The sequence below is a fragment of the Triturus cristatus genome, chromosome 2_1 (genome assembly GCF_964204655.1).
Source record: "Triturus cristatus chromosome 2_1, aTriCri1.1, whole genome shotgun sequence".
Classification (NCBI taxonomy): Eukaryota; Metazoa; Chordata; class Amphibia; order Caudata; family Salamandridae; genus Triturus; species Triturus cristatus.
This window is the reverse complement of record NC_140581.1, coordinates 1,086,339,395-1,086,355,856: the sequence shown is the minus strand read 5'-3', so window position 1 is coordinate 1,086,355,856 and position 16,462 is coordinate 1,086,339,395.

Here is a 16,462-nt window from a genome sequence, read left to right as displayed (position 1 = left end):
TAATCAGACTTTCATAACAAGGTAAATGTTATAATCTTAAATTGCTATCTTTGCATTCTTTAAAATGTAGTGATGATTTTGTCTGGTGTTTTTAAACCACTAGAACGTCAGACCCTCTTTTATTATTTATGAAATCATATTAAATGTTATCTACTGTGTGCACTATCTCCTAACATTTATGCAGCTAGAAAGCTGCTGTTGATTTTAATTCATTCATTACAAATTACCTGGAAAAGTCACTCTTTTACAGATGTTATGAATAGAGGTAATACATGAACCATCTGAGCAATGGTTTTTCCTTACCTTGTCAATGTCCTGTCCAAGTTGTCAGAAGTCTGGTGTAAAAAATAAGGGAGAAACAGAAAACACAGATTTCTTCTTTTGGACTATAATGGTTTATATTTCCATTTCCTCTGTTATACTCAAATATGTACACAGGTTCTTTAGTGGTACCATTCTCCCCATAGAATGGTGTTACCCAAACTGTGGTTCGTGACCCACTGGTGGGTCGCCAGCTGAAGTTTGGTGAGTCATAAAAGTACAAGCAATAAAAATGCCTTTAAATTATGTCTTCATTCAATCATATTTGCTGTGCATCAAAGACAGAGGTCAAATATTTTGCATATGGCCATGTCTGAACTGAGGTGGCAGAGTGGGCTAAAGAACGGTGATGGGTCAAACCCAGATCTGTTGACTGGGTGTGAGTGTTTGATTGGTTCTGATGCTCCGTCCATCACCACCCCCTTTTGTACTGGTTTGTTCGCCATAAGTTGGCAGGGTATGCTCAGACGTGAGTCCCTTGCTCACTTTGCCACTGGATTCAAGCAAGCCTGGCTGAAGACGGCTGAAATGCCAGAAACCGGTCCTAGGAAGCTTGTTTCCGGTGCAGGGAAGGCATGGCTTGGCAGTTCAGGCTGGACTGTTCCCATGAGGCACAGGGTCAGACTGATTTGCATATGGCCATGTCTGAACTGGGGTGGCAGAGTGGGCTAAAGAACGGTGATGGATCATACCCAGATCTGTTGACTGGGTGTGAGTGTTTGATTGGTTCTGATGCTCCGTCCATCACCACCCCCTTTTGTACCGCTTTGTTCGCCATAAGTTGGCAGGGTATGCTCAGACGTGAGTCCCTTGCTCACCTTGCCACTGGATTCAAGCAAGCTTGGCTGAAGACGGCTGAAATGCCAGAAACCGGTCCTAGGAAGCTTGTTTCCGGTCCAGGGAAGGCATGGCTTGGCAGTTCGGGCTGGACTGTTCCCATGAGGCACAGGGTCAGACTGATTTGCATATGGCCATGTCTGAACTGGGGTGGCAGAGTGGGCTAAAGAACGGTGATGGATCAAACCCAGATCTGTTGACTGGGTGTGAGTGTTTGATTGGTTCTGATGCTCTGTCCATCACCACCCCCTTTTGTACCGCATTGATTTTAATGTGACATTCATTCAATATTAACTGGAAAAATCACCATTTTACTGCTGTGGTTTTATTAGTAGAGTTACTAAATGAACCATCGAAGCAATGGTTTGCCTTACCTAGTCAATGTCCATGTCAGAAGTCTGGAATAAAAAATAATGGAGAAACAGAAAACATAGATTTATTATTTTGGCAATGATGGATTATGATAATTTAATTTCCTCCGTTATACTCAAATAACTACACAGGTTCTTTAGTGGTACCATTCTCCCCATAGAATGGTGTTACCCAAACTGTGGTTCGTGACCCACTGGTGTGTCGCCAGCTGATGTTTGGTGGGTCATAAAAGTACAAGCAATAAAAATGCCTTTAAATTATGTCTTCATTCCATCATATTTGCTGTGCATCAAAGACAGAGGTCAAATATTTTGCATATGGCCATGTCTGAACTGGGGCGGCAGAGTGGGCTAAAGAACGGTGATGGATCAAGCCCAGATCTGTTGACTGGGTGTGAGTGTTTGATTGGTTCTGATGCTCCGTCCATCACCACCCCCTTTTGTACCGCTTTGTTCGCCATAAGTTGGCAGGGTATGCTCAGATGTAAGTCCCTTGCTCACTTTGCCACTGGATTCAAGCAAGCCTGGCTGAAGACGGCTGAAATGCCAGAAACCGGTCCTAGGAAGCTTGTTTCCGGTGCAGGGAAGGCATGGCTTGGCAGTTTGGGCTGGACTGTTCCCATGAGGCACAGGGTCAGACTGAGTTGCATATGGCCATGTCTGAACTGGGGTGGCAGAGTGGGCTAAAGAACGGTGATGGATCAAACCCAGATCTGTTGACTGGGTGTGAGTGTTTGATTGGTTCTGATGCTCCGTCCATCACCACCCCCTTTTGTACTGGTTTGTTCGCCATAAGTTGGCAGGGTATGCTCAGACGTGAGTCTTTTGCTCACTTTGCCACTGGATTCAAGCAAGCCTGGCTGAAGATGGCTGAAATGCCAGAAACCGGTCCTAGGAAGCTTGTTTCCGGTCCAGGGAAGGCATGGCTTGGCAGTTCGGGCTGGACTGTTCCCATGAGGTACAGGGTCAGACTGATATGCATATGGCCATGTCTGAACTGGGGTTGCAGAGTGGGCTAAAGAACGGTGATGGATCAAACCCAGATCTGTTGACTGGGTGTGAGTGTTTGATTGGTTCTGATGCTCCGTCCATCACCACCCCCTTTTGTACCGCATTGATTTTAATGTGACATTCATTCAAAATTAACGGGAAAAATCACCATTTTACTGCTGTGGTTTTATTAGTAGAGTTATTAAATGAACCATCCAAGCAATGGTTTGCCTTACCTAGTCAATGTCCATGTCAGAAGTCTGGAATAAAAAATAATGGAGAAACAGAAAACATAGATTTATTATTTTGGCCTATGATGGATTATGATAATTTAATTTCCTCCGTTATACTCAAATATGTGCAAAGGTTCTTCAGTAGTACCATTCTCACAATAGAATGGTGTTTCGCAAACTTTGGTCCGTGACCTACTGGTTGGTCGCAACTCAATGTATGGTGGGTCATAAAAGTACAAGCAATTAAAATGCCTTTAAATGCTGTATTCATGTTGTCACATTTGCTGTGCATCAAAGACAGAGGTCAAATATTTGGATATATCTTCTGACAAATTGCTGCTTATTTTGTTAACATCGGGATTGGGGTTTACAAACTCCTCTGAATTTCCCGTCGGAGAGAGAAAAGTAAAATTAACTATTTGACAATCTTGCTGGGGTACAGGGAGTTTGAAAGAAAATGCTGTATTATTTCATTTATTTATATACAACAAAATGTAAATACCTGTAAATGAACTGTACACATTCAACAGTTAGGAAAGCAAAAACAAAGCATATTTCTTCTAATTCTGCAGTGCGATGGAAACATATATTTTAGTAGGATAAAAACAAATTAAGAGCCTTTACTTTGTGATGCCGAAATGATAAATACTCAGTCAAACCAGACCACACATTACCAATTGGTCGATTTAGTTTTATCAGTAAAGCTGAATGCATATGTATTTAGTGGCCACTTGAAAGGGAAATGTGCTTTATGTAAATAAGAGTGTGCTGCCACACAATGCTTCTATTATATTGATAAACACCATCTTATATTCATTAAAGCTAGGTGGGTTGCCAATATTTGATTCATAAAAATTGGGTTGTGGTTCTGAAAAGTTGGGAAAGCACTGCAATATAACATTACAATTGTTAACTTAAAGGAATGATGAATGTAAGAAGCTGGCTTGGTATATGATGCAAACTTATGTAAGTGGGCACCCTGCACCAATGCAGATAACCATTATGATGATTTTAGTGGTGTTAAATAACTTTAGAAAGCTCTCAGAGTGGTAGCTGTGGAGAGCAGTCTTCAGGCTTAGGCCAGGAGGAGTGTAAATCAGCTAGTTTTACCAAAACATAATCTTTTAGGTACAGATTAAGTAAAAAATTAACCACACAGTGTGTTTATAAAAATATGTATTTATTATAAGACACTCACTAACACATACAGATATCTCATAACCAGAGACATGCACAATGCACACAATATTTACAATAGAATCAGCTAAGTAGCACAAAATACATAGTGGTCACCAGGGGGAGACCAAACCATATACTAAAATATTGGTATGCGAACCACGACTCAAGTTAAGACTATACCCAGAAGACGTAGAAGTGCTGGGGACCCAAGGAACTACCCAAGATAAGTAACCAGAAATCCCATGTAGGCCGAGTGCAGAGTAGGAACATGACCGCAGGATCAATGCAAGTCAATGGGTAAGTCGTGGTTGCAATTTTAAAGAAGGACCCTTCCCAGTGGACCCTGAAGAAACCCTGTGGAAGACAGAAGGTTGGAAAGCCACCCCATTCGTGGATACCCTAGCAAATAAGATACCTACTCCAGGGAAGCCTTGTTTGTGCATAGGTGTGAAGTGTCGTCGGAAACTGCTGTCGAACTCAATGTAGGACTTCAAGAAGATGCCGGTGCTGGAGAAAGGGAAAGTGTCCAATGAAACCCATTCAGGAAGGGAAATATCTGCAAGCAGAGGCGACAGAGTCTATGTCATTCAGGAGTGACCCAGAGGCACGGAAGAAAAATGCCCACCGATGTTGAGTATTGCAGGGAGACTGACGGTCACTTTGACACTGCAGCTGTGCAGACCAGGCAATGCTGTGGACAACCAGGACCTGGGTACCTTATTTCCACTTCAGATGTCGAGAGTTGAGGGGTCAGTATCTGTCAGGAACACCTACTAGCCTTGACAACTGCCACTAATGTAGAAGTCAAAGAAGTTACAATGTCGGAACCATCAAGGTCCAGGAGACTCACCACAAGCAGGGGAGTCAGGGCACTGGAGTTGTGAGAGGAATTCGAGCAGCTCACCAAAGATGCAGGACTACGGTGCAAGTGATGTGGTAAGGACAAAGAACTTGGTCAGTAGAGATGCTTGAGGATGGGGCTACTTGGAGCCCGAAGATCTTGGTGGAAGGAAGCCAACAAGCCTTTGCAACTGCAAGTCAATGAAGTGCACATGGTTTGGTTCCTGCGGCTCGAACGAGAGATACTGGACTCAAACTTGGTGAGAGGACAGGGCAGGCCTCGAGGGATGTGGAGAAACACCACCTGTGTTGCTGAGCCTTTCAGAGTCCATGGGAGTCCAGGATCAGCAGACCGATCGGCTTAGTTGCGGTGCCTGTGGATGCAGGAGAGTGACCCCATCACTTGAAGGGAGATTCCTTCATGTGTCTTGGATGCCCATAGGCTTTGGAAGGTTACTGTATGGTGCACAGGCATGGACATTGCAGCAGACGAGCAGGGTGAGTAGATCAGAAGCAGCAGGAGTCTTCCTGGTTGCAGCCTTGATGCCAGGGTGAAGTCCAGCGAAATCCAGAGCACCCAGATGGTTGAAGAAGAAGTTGTGTCTGAAATTAATCTTGTCCCATGACAAATCTAGGGACCCACCCTCATGTTAGCCCTTATGTACCCTTAGGAAAGGGTTGGGATGATTCAGGGTTCCCTCCCAAGGGAGGGGTCGGACAGTGGGGAGGATACTCTCATGTCCTTTGTCCAGTTTCACGCCAGAGTGGGAGCCAACAGCTCCCTGAGCTGGTTTGAACTGAACTATGCAAGGAGGGTACCAAGTGTGACGCTCAAGCAGACTATGTGGTGCTGGCAAACACCCCCACCCAGCCCCAATACACTAAACCCTGTCTGGGAGGTGGTCACACCTCCCTCTGACAGGATACCTATTGTTCTGGCTTTACCTACTCGAGGTTGGCTCAGCAGCAGGAGGGCAGAATCTTGTCTCTGGTCGGCAACAGCCATGTTGTGCTGTCCGGGCTAAGAAGACTGGTACCGAGAACACCGAGGTCCTTCCGGAGGAGCTTCACAGTGTATGGAATCATACCTCCCACACCGTTTATGGCTGTGGGGTATGATTTCAACATGTTGGATACCAAACATGATAGGGTACATTACAGTCAGTTTCGAGGTGGTCATCGTATAATGACACGGTGCCCCTCTATATGTTAAATGGCTGTCTAACTTACAACCTGGGAGAATGGACCTCGTAGTCTGTAGGGGTGTCCTCCTCATGCAGGGCCACCCTCACACTTAGAACCGAGCACCCTGCCTTCAGGATTGAAAGGCCTGCTGAAGGGGTGACTTATAGGTTTTAAGTGCATTGACCTAAGATAGAGGTAAACCTGTATCTTTTGTAACTGGTGCTAGCACCAGCTTACACAGGCTGCAATGGCAGGCCTGTAGTTACAGTTTGAGAGGTCTCTCATGGGTGGCATAATATATGCTTTAGCCCATGGGAGACCCCTGGTGTACCTATACCCTTGGTACCTTAGTACCATATACTAGGGACTGATAAGTGTACACTAGTGTCCAATCTGGGATGTACATAAGTACTTACCATACCAATTGAGGGGAGAAAGCACAGAGACTGGGGTCCTGATTAGCAGGATCCCAGTCAGACTAGCCAGAAACAGCATTACATCAAGCAAAAATTGGGGGTAACCATAACAGGAGATCCTACTTTCCTACAACAAAGTAGGTGATCCTCTTTGCATTATACTTACGGGCTTTAGACTAACTTATCCACTGCAGTGATCTGTCCTTACTTAACACCACAGTTAAAGGCAAATATTCTCACTGGTGCACTCAACCTTTCATACACTCGCAGTGCAAAAATGAGTGCCACTGATTTGAGAAACAAAAAATATCTCCTGTAAGTCAAAGAAATCTCCAGGTAGATGTGCGCTTTACAAACACACATGTTATTTAACACCCAAACTACCATGTGCTGGAGAGAGAGAATGTGTGGCAGCTCAACAGTACATGAGAGCACAGAAGGTTTGATGCTTTAAATTGGCCCTTCTTCATGCAACTTTTGTTGACTTGAATATATACACTGACAATCCTTTCTGAATTACCTAAAATCGTACGTAAACCTCGTGCAAAGGTATGCCCTGCAAGTGCAGATTTACAAACTAGTTTTGTAAATCTGGGTCTGTAGTGGTTTCACATTGACACTGAGTGAAAAGAGACATAACTTCTCAGTGTTCATTAATCAAGATATTAATTCACATAAGATGTATTGGAACAGGACTTTTAATCAATTATCCTTATTCATGCAGCACATTATACCTATCTGAGTGCTTTATACTTCAGCAGAGTCGTAGTCCGAAGTATTGTTCTTAGAGAAATGTCAAAATCAGTACATTATTGTATTAACAGTACAGTGAGCTTCAGCAAGTCTCATTGTGTTCTGCCAGAAGAAGTTTTAGATTTGAGGTAGTAATACCTTAAAACTACGTTTCAGTCAAGTAGGATATCAGCAAGAGCTTGAGGTTGATAGCAATGACTGCCTTCTGGAGACATACACTGCTCCAGCCTCACATTAAGGTTATAGATGACTGCTTTTGAATATGACTTTCTTCAACGTGTTTTTCTTGGAAGATGAACTTTCTTATTGACAACAATACTGGAATGGGTGCTTTGTCAACTGGAAATTGTTCACACATATGACAAAGAATAAAGTAAAAGAAAATGTACTTTGAGAACTGGAATATACCATTAACAACATTTGGAGATCATTTCTCACATCGGTTCTTGACTAAAACTAATTGAGAATTTGTGCGTATTAATCAGACTCTCATAATAAGGTAAATGCTTTAAACTTAAAATGCTATCTTAGCATTCTTTAGAAATGTAGTGATTATATTGTCTTGTGTTACTAAACCACTAGAACATCAGACCCTCTTTTTGTCATTATGAGATGGCATTAAATGTAGTCAACTGTGTGCACTATCTCCAAATAGTTATACAACTAGAATGTTGCTGTTGATTTTAATGTGAAAGTCATTCAAAACCACCTGGAGAAAACAATCTTTGGCTGATATCCTTTAGGTGTAAAGTTAATAAATGAGCCGTCCAAGCAATGTTTTTTCTTTACCTCGTCACTGTCCATTTCTATGTCATCACACTCTTTCTAGAATAAAAAATTAAGAAGAAAAAAGAAAAATTGATTTATTGTTTTGGCCTTTAATGCTTTATGATAATTTAATTTCCTCTGTTATAATCAAATATGTACTCATGTTCTTCAGTGATACTATTTTCAATATAGAACGGTGATTCTCAAACTGTGGTTAATGACCCACTTTTGGGTCGCCAGCCGATGTTTGGTGGGTCATAAAAGTACAAGCAATAAACATGTCTTTTAATTCTGCATTAATTTTGTCACATTTGATGTCCATCGAAGACAGAATTCAAATATTTGGCTATGTTTTCTGACAAATTGCTGCTAATTGTGTTTACATGGGGATTGGTGTTGACAAATTCCTCCCAATTTCCCATAAGAGAAAGAAAAATAAAATGAATTATTTGTAAATCTTGCTGGGATATGGGACATTTGAAAAAAGGCTGTAGTATGTCATTTATTTGTAATACACAACAAAATGTAAATATCTGTGAATGAACTGTACACATTCAGCAGTTAGGAAAGCAAAAATAAAGCACATTTTTTGTCATTCTGAGGTGTGACGGAAACAAATATTTTTATAGGATAAAAAAAAAATCAATAGCCTATTTTCTTGGTGATGCACAAATGCTAAATATTCCCTGAAACCCAACCACACATTATCATTAGTGTGGGATATAGTTTTATCAGTAAAACTGTATGCATGTGTAAATTAGTGGGAACTTCAAAGGAAACTTTGGTCTATGTAAATGACTGTGCGCTACCACATGATGGATAAATTATAATAAAATACACCACTTCATGTCCATTAAAGCTTGTATGTTGCAAATATTTGCCTTCTAAAAAATGGGTCGTGGTTCTAAAAAGTTTGGAAAGCATTGCTATATAACATTAAAATGATTAACGTAAAGGTAAGAAAAATGTAAACAATAATCTTCACATTGTGTTTACAGGTTTTAGACTAACTTATCTCCTGCAGTGATCTGTCTTTACTTAGCACCCCATTCATAGGCAAAAACCTCACTGGCCTCCTCAACCTTTCATCCTAGGGCTGAGCAAATATGAGTGCCACTGAGTTGAGTAACAAAAACATCTCCTATAAGTCTAAGAAATCCCCACATAGATGAGCACTTTACAAACACACATTTTATTTAATTCCCCATCTGCCATGTACTGGAGATAGAGAATGCATGGCTGCTCAACAACACACGAGAACATAGATTACTTGATGCTTTAACTCGGCCCTTCTCCAAGCAGCTTTGGTTGACTTCAAAATATACATTGAGAAACCTTTGTGAATTACCTGAACTCTTACATCGACCCCGTGTAAAGGTGGGCCCTGCATCTGCAGATTTACAAACTATTTTTGTGAACCTGGGTCTGAAGTTGAATGACATTGACACTGAGAGAAAATAAACATAGTTTCTCAGTGTTCATTAATCAAGATATTCATTCACTAAAGGTGTATATTACAATAGGACTTTTAACCAATTACCCTTACTCGTGCAGCACATTATCCCCATCTGAGTGCCTTATATTTTATAGGAGATGTGGTCCCAAGTATCGTCCTTGGAGAATGGTCAGAATCAGTACGTTATTGTATTAAAAGTTCAGTGAGCTTCAGAAAGTTTAATTGTCTGCTGCCAGAATCAGTTTTAGATGGAGATAGTAATCACTTAAAGCTACATTCACTCAAGTAGGATATTGGCAAGAGCTTGAGGTTGATGGCAATGGCTGCCTTTTAGAGTCATACATACAGTGCTCCATCCTTACACTAGTTTTAATTCACTGTGTAGAATATCACATCCTTCAGTTTGTTTTTCTTGGAAGATACACTTTCTTTTTTACAGTAATAGTAGAATGAATACTTTGGTCGAGTGGGAACTGTTCACACATAACACACAAAATAAAGTAAAAGAGATTGTACATTGTGTACTGACATATACCATTAACCACATTTGGAGATAATTTCTTGATTAAAACTAATTGAAAATGTGTAAGTATTAATCAGACTTTCATAACATGGTAAATGCTATAATCATAAAATGCTATCTTGGCAGTCTTTAAAATGTAGTGATGACATTGTCTTGTGTTATATCACTAGAACATTAGACCATCTTTTTATCTTTATGAGATGGTATTAAATGTTATCTATTGCCTTGAGCAATTCTAAATCCACTAAGAATGGAGGTGTATTCTCTGAGCTTCTGATAAACTGCAACCTGCGTTTGATTAATGGTCTCACCCCCTCAGATAGTGCTGCTAGAGTAACCGTTAACAATGGGAGAAGCGCTTCTATAATAGACTATATCTCAATCAATATAGAGTGCTTGGAATATGTGCGCGATATGACAGTTGTCGCGAGAGTGGAGAGTGATCATGATCCTGTGGTACTCTGCCTAGAATTGTGCAGGAGGGAGTTGTAAAAAACAGCCCATTGGAAGTGTGGCATCGAACTGTAGAAAAAGATACGATGGAGCAGGGAGAAATAACTACAAATACTGCCATTGCTGGAGAGTATAGTGATTAAGTATGGTTGTGTAATTCTCTATGTGGTGATAATGGTGTAACCCTAGTAGCCTACAAAAAGATGTCAGAGGAGCTGAAGGACCTGTGGTCAAAGCCCATTGGGCCTGCAGACACCTTTTTGGTTGGTGGGAAAAGGGGCACATGGGTTACTTGGCATGATGAGGAATACTATGGAATGAAGGGAGTTTTATTATCTGCCTTAGTACAACAACACCATAGCCTACACAGCGAATTACTATTCAGAGAATGTAGGGGCGATTATATACGGCTCCTGAGAACTAAGAAATTGCAGTATCAACTGACTCTCTGATATTTTAGTACCAGCGCTGGTGAGAGTCCTGACTAATGTAAAGAGACACAAAGCCCCAGGCCCTGATATGGTGCCCACTGATATATATTGCGAAGAGCCGAACTTATGGGGTAACATCCTAAAGTGTTTTATTCGGCACTTGCTGGAAACGCTGTTGCCCCTTCTAGGCGCACGGCCGTTATTGTGCTGATCGATAAGAAAGGCGATTGATCTAGTTCATCCAACTACTGTCAGTTCTCCCTTCTAGATGGCGAAGGAACAATTCTGGGGAAAGTTGTACTCAACCGCCTTCAGGGGTGGGTCGATGCTCATAACATCTTGACTGAAGTGCAAGCTGGGTTTAGGCCTGGCATTGGAACCATTGATCAAGCTCTCCGGTTGTATATGATCTCTTATAAGTTTACGATGGTGAGGATGACTCGCTGTACCTAATATTTGTGGACTTAAAAGCAGCTTTTCATTTAGTAGATAGAGAGAAGCTGTGGAGATCATTGGAGAAATTGGGTGCTGACTCCTCGCTAATAATGGCCATACAGGCTCTGCATATTGATAACACAGTCAAAGTACGGTACGGGCCGGGGGGGAGTGCACCGCACCCTTCCAGGTCAAAAGAAGTATTGGCTCCCATGCTATTTAGCCTCTTTTTAAATGATTCAGCTGACCACTTGATGGTAGACACCAAAGATATACCAACTGTAGCTGGGAAGAGGGTGCCAATACTACTACTATGCGCAGATGATGCAGTATTGATGGCACAAACAGAAAACGCCACCCATAGACTACTAACACGTCATTAACCATAAATGGTAGTAAAACAAAGTGTATGGTATTGAGACCCTCCTCTTGCTTCAAGCAAAAGCCTTTGGTCGAAGGTATCCCATTGGATATTGTCGAGCAGTTTGACTATTTGAGTATTCGATTTACAGAGAATTTGCGATGGGATAGCGAAATACAGAATGCCACGCTAGTGCTGAGGCAATTGGCTGGAGCAGTTTTAAAGTTTAGACACCAGGCTGGTGCCAGAAGTGCAAGTGTTATTTTACAAATATATAAGCAAAGGGCAGTGGCAGCCGCACTGTATGGTACAGAATTATGGGGATTCTGGAATGTCTGCCCACTCCAAGTTGCTGAGAATAATTTCCTCCATAATTTCTGGGGTTTGGTCCGGCTACCCCTCTAGCGGAACTGTACGCAGAGCTTAATTTTATCCCGATATCAGAAACTATTGCTCTTCGGCAAATTCTCTACTGGGTGAGATTGGTAAGAAACCCTAAGATCACAGTCTTTTTAGGAACTCTTGAGGAAGTCTCAGCCAGTTGCCCTGTCGAGGATATACATGGTCGTCACATGTACAAAAAAGGTTGAAGGAATTACAGTTGATATCTCTGTGGGATGCTTCTGGAAGTGTTAGACAGGAAACTGCAGCTATGATTAAAGAACGGTACCATGATTATATGCAGATAAAAAATTCTGGGAGCTAAAGCCGGGACCTTTGACGAGTATTTACTTCAATAACACCTATGGTCTTTCATGCCCAGAATACCTAGACATGGTATAGCCAGAATTAAATCGAACACTGTATTTAACATTCCGGCTAGGTATTCTCCCAACTAGGGATTTCCTGATAGGTATACATATGTTTTATGGCCGATTTGATTGCTATGAGTGTTGGTGGTCTGGATAATCTAACCCATTTTATGCTGCTTTGCAAAAAATATGTAGCTGCCTGGCGGAGATGGCTTCTTCCCCTTCTCAAACACTATGGGGTCAGATGTGTGAAACCAGCAAAGGCTGTATGTATCAAATCAGATGATGTGAATGTGGTTACCTCTTTAGCGTCATACTTATGGGTTTCGTGGCCATGCTTGAAAGAGTTGCTCTTCACTCTAGGATTATGCTTAAGTAGGTAAGCTTTATGAACTTGGTTGTTTCTACCATGGAACACATTATAATTGTATCTATCAGTAGAATAACTTTGTACTACTTTAAAGTACCACACTCTTACTTCCTAGGTGGATGGACAAACTGTTTACAACTAGAAAAAAACAATCCTTAACTCCTTATGTTTCCATAACTAACAGTGTTGTATATCATTTATATTTATGAGGTGACCTTCGAATGTAATATTTACCTTCCCAAATGCAATTGTACCTTATTATGCCAGAAGCACTCAGGGAACATACCATCATTTTACGTATAAGTCGAATAATTGTGCACTATTTCTTTGCACTGCACTTTTACATCTTAGTTGGGGGAAAAAACTGCTCACAACTGGATGAAAAGTCAATTCTTAACTTTTAATGTTTTTAACCAAGAGTGATGTATATGTTTATATTTAGGAGGTAGCCTCTGACGGTAATATGTACCCTTTCCCATTGCACTTGCACTTTACTGTGGTTGAAGAATTCAACCATTCTCTTCTTCTCAGGACGTGTGCCCTCAGTGAAAAGTCATTTTTCTGTCTTCTGCATTTTAAATTTCTTTTTTTTTTTTAAATTTTATTTAAGGCTTTTATTACCCCGTGTAAATTCCACAGGGCAGGACACAATTCATACAAATCAACATTTTTTAAGCACTATACATTATTATTTCCTTAAATCTTTAAACAGTTCATACATAATCATATAATATATACATAGCACAATATCTATTAAATATATTCTGTCAAAATATGCTAATTTGCACTACATTCTTTCCACTTAGATATGGGCTCCCAAATTTGTTTACCTAATCTCCTTCCCTTTTTTCCCTTCCTTGCATAAATTGCCATCTCCAAATTATAAATCTGTGTTAATCTAGCTAACCATCGGTGAAAAGTCGGGGGCAGGGGTGTAAGCCATTCCGCAGCAATACATAATCTCAAAGTTGCCATAGCGATAAATATAAAACAGTCATATTCAGGTTGCCTAACTCTATCGTTAACTCCTAACAGTATAATCACTGGTGTTAAGCTACACTCAAATCCTAGTGACCTAGAAAAGAAGACCTCAATTTCTCTCTGTATTTTTTGCATATGCGGACACGTAGCAAAAATATGCACAATATCAGCCTCTAAGCTTCCGCATCTCGGGCAATTAATGCCTGTTGTCCCTCCCCACTGCGCTATTCTAGCAGGGGTATAATATAATCTATACAAAGTTTTGTAATCTTGTGCCTGGAGGGCCGCGGAACATAAAATATTCTGTCCCATTTCTAATGAATCAAAAAAAAATCCTTTCCCTACATCCAGCTTATTTGCCCAGTTTTCCGCATATTTTTCTAGGTCATCCTGCTTAGATTCTATCAATTCCGAGTAAATTCTTTTGATTGTACATTCGGTTCCTCCCTGAATAATCTCCATAATTGAGTTTTTCTTAAATCCTGCCGGCCCTCCCTTCTTTGTTACCATATAACTTCTGACCTGTAGATATTTAAAAAAGTCTCTTAGATCCAATCCAAATTTACGTTGTAACTCGAAAAACTGCCTTATCCCTTGCCCATCCAAAATATCACCAATCTTATTTATACCCTTCCTTCCCCATTCTTTAAACACAAGATCAGAGAAAATATCTTGAGGTAAGGAGGGATTCTGCCCCATTCTTGTATATCGATTATACCTCCCAAGGCCGAATTTTTTTGCAAACGCTTTCCAGATACAAAATGCTGCATTGACCGTCTTAAATCTGGTTCTTTTAAAATAGCTCGAGTCCATCTGTTTCAAAAAGACATTTTCTGATACAGCTCCTAGTGCTAGGCCGTATATAGCAGTTGTGCTGAAGGGTCCGTGTCCCTCAGATTCTGCCCCCCCAATAAGACCTGACATATATTGCAGGGCAGCTGCCCAATAGTAAAGTTTTAGATCTGGCAATGCCCATCCCCCCCTACATTGTGGAAGCGCCATAAATCTCAGTGCCCTCCTCCTCTTACCCTTAGCCCAAATAAATCTATTTACCAGATTCTCTAAAACTTTAAACCACTTATCCTCAAACATTAAGGGAATTGCCCTGAATATATATAGAAATTTCGGGAGGATCAGCATTTTAATGATGTTTGTACGGCCCATAATAGAAAGATGTAAATTATGTAGTCTGTCCAGATCTTTTCTCACCTTCAAAATTATTGGAGCGATATTCTTTTCCACAAGAGTCTCTAGGGCAGAGGTGATAGTTACACCCAGATATACACCAGAGTCCACCACTCTGTGATCCAGGCAATGCGCAAACTGATTCTTAATTATTTCTGTTTTGGAGCTATTCAAAGCATAGCCCGATAACCGTCCAAACTTTTTAGCCTCAATCTCAATCTGTTCCATTGCCTCTGTTGGGTTTGATGTTATAACCGCGACGTCATCGGCATATGCTAATATCTTGCTTTGTCCAAAAGGTGTAATTACTGGGGCTATTCTTTCGTTCATCTCAAGCCTGCGTATTAGCGGAACGATGTACATCGCAAACCGCAACGGTGAACAGGGACACCCCCGTCGTGTTCCCCGTTTTATCTTTACCGGAGTAGTAGTACCAGCATTTACTCTGATCGATGCTACCGGGTTTATATACAAAGCCTGCAATGCCCTAACAAATCCTTCCCTAAACCCTGCCTTCTTTAAGGTATGCAAAAACAACAAATGATGGTCAGAATGCAGAACAATGTCATACATTCACCCCAGTACAGAGATCTGGGCCTAAATCCATCGTTTTTTTGCTCACCATGCCATTCCAGTTTGAACCCAGCCATATGCAAATCAGTCTTGACCCTGTGCCCCATGGGAACAGTCCAGCCCGAACTGCCAAGCCAGGTCCTCCCTGGACTGGAAACAAGCATCCTAGGACCGGTTTCGGGCTTTCAGCCCTCGTCAGCCAGGATAGCTTGATTCCAGTGGCATGGAGAGCAAGGGACTCACGTCTGAGCATTCCCTTCCCACTCGGGGTGACAAATGCAAAAACAACAAATGATGGACAAAATGCAGAACAATGTCATACATTCACCCCAGTACAGAGATCTGGGCCTAAATCCATCGTTTTTTTGCTCACCATGCCATTCCAGTTTGAACCCAGCCATATGCAAATCAGTCTTGACCCTGTGCCCCATGGGAACAGTCCAGCCCGAACTGCCAAGCCAGGTCCTCCCTGGACTGGAAACAAGCATCCTAGGATCGGTTTCGGCCTTTCAGCCCTCGTCAGCCAGGATAGCTTGATTCCAGTGGCATGGAGAGCAAGGGACTCACGTCTGAGCATACCCTTCCCACTCGGGGTGACAAATGCAAAAACAACAAATGATGGACAGAATGCAGAACAATGTCATACATTCACCCCAGTACAGAGATCTGGGCCTAAATCCATCATTTTTTTGCTCACCATGCCATTCCAGTTTGAACCCAGCCATATGCAAATCAGTCTTGACCCTGTGCCCCATGGGAACAGTCCAGCCCGAACTGCCAAGCCAGGTCCTCCCTGGACTGGAAACAAGCATCCTAGGACCGGTTTCGGGCTTTCAGCCCTCGTCAGCCAGGATAGCTTGATTCCAGTGGCATGGAGAGCAAGGGACTCACGTCTGAGCATACCCTTCCCACTCGGGGTGACAAATGCAAAAACAACAAATGATGGACAGAATGCAGAACAATGTCATACATTCACCCCAGTACAGAGATCTGGGCCTAAATCCATCGTTTTTTTGCTCACCATGCCATTCCAGTTTGAACCCAGCCAT